Source organism: Magnolia sinica, chromosome 1, assembly GCF_029962835.1.
Source record: "Magnolia sinica isolate HGM2019 chromosome 1, MsV1, whole genome shotgun sequence".
Taxonomy (NCBI): domain Eukaryota; kingdom Viridiplantae; phylum Streptophyta; class Magnoliopsida; order Magnoliales; family Magnoliaceae; genus Magnolia; species Magnolia sinica.
Window position 1 is genome coordinate 45,507,834 of NC_080573.1, and position 3,691 is coordinate 45,511,524.

General features: G+C 42.0%; 1 non-coding gene across 1 annotated transcript; it reads left to right on the forward strand.

The window, feature by feature from the left end:
- Positions 1 to 446: 446 nt before the first annotated feature.
- LOC131223474 (small nucleolar RNA R71) lies at positions 447 to 553 on the forward strand. The gene has a single exon (XR_009160471.1). It is a non-coding gene; the product is annotated as a small nucleolar RNA R71 (small nucleolar RNA).
- The last annotated feature ends 3,138 nt before the right edge of the window (positions 554 to 3,691 follow it).

Consider the following 3,691-nt stretch of genomic DNA (forward strand, 5'->3'; position numbering starts at 1 on the left):
ATACTTAGGACTAATAACAGTAGAAAAACATTTATCATGAAATTAGTATGATACGTAATTATTAGTAGTAGCCCTTATTATATTATCATTAGAAAGTATTCTATTACTACTACTTGTATTATCTAATAGATTATCATTATCCCTTGTCCTTCTTTAATTCCATGGCCTCGAAATTTCTTTATGAGATTAGCCACTGTAGCATTGATATCATCATCCTCTTTCAGAAGGTATTCTCCGCCCCTTTCCTTTGATTGAGTGGGCCTAGAAGTGGTACTTATTTTGGGTATGTGTCCCATGATTGTGCATTTTCAGCAAGTCTATCCAAGTAATTCCACACATCATTGACATTTTTATTCATAAATTCCCCATCGTATATTGTCTTGACCAATTGGCACATGGAAGATGTCAGTCTATCATAGAAAAAGTGTGTAATGTACCACATTTCAAAACCATGTTGTGGGCATGAACTAACAAGATCCTTGAACTTTTCCCAACATTGGAAGAATGTTTGATCTTCTTTTTGGGCAAAGTTCATGATTAATTTTCTAAGGGTGTTCATTTTATGATGTGGAAAGAATTTTTTTATGAACTCCCTTTGCATATCATTCTATGTGCTAATAGATCTAGGACGTAGTGAATGCAACCACGTCTTAGCTTTCTCTTTCAAAGAAAAGGGAAAGAGATTTAGCCAGACTATGCCCTCAGACACGTTTGGAAAATAAAAAGTGGCTATGATCTCATCAAACTCTTTCAGATGTAAATATGGATTTTCTGATTCAAGCTTATGAAATTTAGGAAGGAGTTAGATTACCCCTGGCTTCATATCCATATGTCCCATATTCTCTGAAAAAACCATACATAAGGGCGTGCTCACCCCTTCCGGTTGTAAATAATCTCATAAAGTACGAGGCGGGGGTCCTTGATGCACCTCATTCTCATCATAGACTTCATCAACCCTAGGTTGGGGTAGTGCTTGAGGTTGATTTGCAGTCATAACCTCAATTAACTCAGGGAATTTTAAGCGGTGTCTAGTCCTGCAATGGACAATTAATCCCTCAACTAATCCTCCTTTAGTCAAGAGACGTCGAGTGTTGTCACAAGCCCACTGGGGCATGAAGCACTCACAACCCTCGATTCATATTGTAAATCTTGATCCTTGGTGGAGATTGGATCTCCAGCATAGATCTCTATTTAATAAGCTTGATCATATAATATGTGCATCCTATGACAATGAAATCTCCTTGTATGTGTGTGATGAAGGGAAGGGCCTCAATGAGGCAGAGACCCTTCTCTTATGACCGATTGCTTCTCCTTTTCTTGCTGAGAGTGCTGATCATGAGTGTGTGGCCCACCTTGTGGACCAATAAGATCCCAAACATCCATAGAGAGGAGACATTTTCATAGTCTCTCCCATTAAACGTGTGGCCCGTAAATACACATAAAGGGGTGCATGCAAGCTTGTTTTTGGTGATGGGATGGTTTGGATATTTGTGGTGCCCACTTGGGTGGACCACACCATGATTTTCAGGGGTTAAATCCCCATTTAATGTATGTTTGCAATTTACTTTTGTGGAGTATATGTTGATGTCCAGTTTGTCTGGACAGATTCTGGACCATTTTGAGGCTTGATTTTTGATCTTTTGGTGGGGACTTTAATGTCATCCAATGCATGTTTCTTGAAGACCTATGTCCCACCTATAAGCCTACCCAATTTCAGCCCAACCTGACCCTGATTAAGGTCCCAAAGGTGTAGCCCAAGTGAGATGGTTAGTCTATAATTTCTGCACTGTTCCAACAACATATCAGTGTGGAATTCCTTAATCATAAAATAATGTTTCCACTATTAGGCCACATCCATGGACCCCAATTTGTAGTACACATATGAGGGGACACAAAAACTAATTTTTCCCAATTTTTAGAGGCCATTAATCAACACCATTGGAAGCTCAGATCAGGGCCTGTCAAAAATATGCATTAAACAGATTTTCTGAATAGTCTGTTTTCTTTAAATTAATTAAAATACTTTTGCTATTCTAAAAATTCTAAAATTTTATATAAATGTGTCCCACCTATGTTAGGACCTACGTGCATATTTTTGGGGCCACTGGATCCCTATGCACACCATGGAATGGGCTGTACCGGCCCACCAGGCTGGGACGCCCAGGTTAAATAGATTTTCCGGACAGTCTGTTTTCTTTAAATTAATTAAAATACTTTTGCTATTTTAAAAATTTTCAAATTTTATAAAGAGGTGACTTACCCATGGTATGATCCACTTACCAAGTTTCGGGGCCAACGGACCCCTGTACATTTGGTGGTCAGGGCTGGACCGGCCCACCAGGCTGGGACGTCCAGCCATGGTTGGCCGTCCACCCCTTCTTGTGGGCCCACCATTGATGTATTTGTTATCCCCACCATCCATCCATCTATGTTCCATGTGGGTCATGGCCATCTCCCTCAGTGGCATCCATTTTTGGGACCCCTTTGGATGAGTTTTGGGCCAATTGCCCAGGCCCATAGGTCCGTCTACCCTTGGGACGTCCAGGCCCATTGGACTGTTGCTAGACTTCCAGTCCAGCAGCATGGTCCACCTTTTTTATGTGTGTAATCTAGTCATCCCCTTTGGTGGGACCCACAGAGATATATTTGGGCCACCAGGTAACATATACCTAATTTATATCATTTATTGTTGGGCTCTAGCAGGCCCAAAAATAAGTGGGCTGGAAATTCAGCAATGGGCCCAAATTGGCTGCCCCTAATAGCCTATTTTTGGGCAGCATGGCCCACCAGATTAAGGATGGATTATGCACATAAGATTTTCATTATCTGAGATGTCTGTGGGCTTCATTATGTTTACTTGGAGGCCCACCTCTATTAGACTTTATTTTGGATCTATGCTCATAGTTTTGGTTAGCTTTAGCAGGCCCATTCGTCTTGGATCTTTTAGTTAGATCCCTTGACCTTTGAGCCTTTATCTCACTACTTATTGTGATGGGTTTGTGGGCCATAATGTGCAAGTAGTTGAGCCCTTGGTCGCCCACCAAAATAACCTTATACTTGGGCCAAGTTGTGAGGACCAACTTACTTGGATAAAGCATAGAAATTGCCCATATGGTTGGATTACCAGGCTGCCCACTAGGCCCACCACAATATGTGGGTTTATGACCTTTTTGGTTGGGCTCAACCCTCGCTTGAGGGCCCACCATATTGCCCATGTGTTGGGCTTGGTGTATACCCCACTAGGCCATGGATTACTTAGGCCTTGGGCCTTGTTTCACATTCGATAGTGGCGGGCTACCTTTTGGGACCCAGTTGAAGTTGGATGTCCTCCTTGGTGGCCCTAAGGTAAGCCCATGGGTTACTTTGGGTAGTTTAAGGCCCACTATAGGCCCTCTTTAGGACCGCCTATTCTTTTAGGCTTATTTATTGCCCTCCTTAGCTTTGTGGGCTACCCCAAAGTATTGGGCCCCCACTAGAGGATTGTTCCCTAGATTAATTGTCTAAGTATCTAGACTTGATCCCTCATTGGGAATGAGTGTATTCCATGTCATCATCGCCGTATAGCACACCTATTTCACCCTCATGATCCATATGCATCATTGAGTGGTTGGATTGCATTTGTGTGTGGTCATTGGATTAATATGATAGAGGGATGGAGTTCCCCTCTTGTGCACATTGAGTGCTTAGAGAT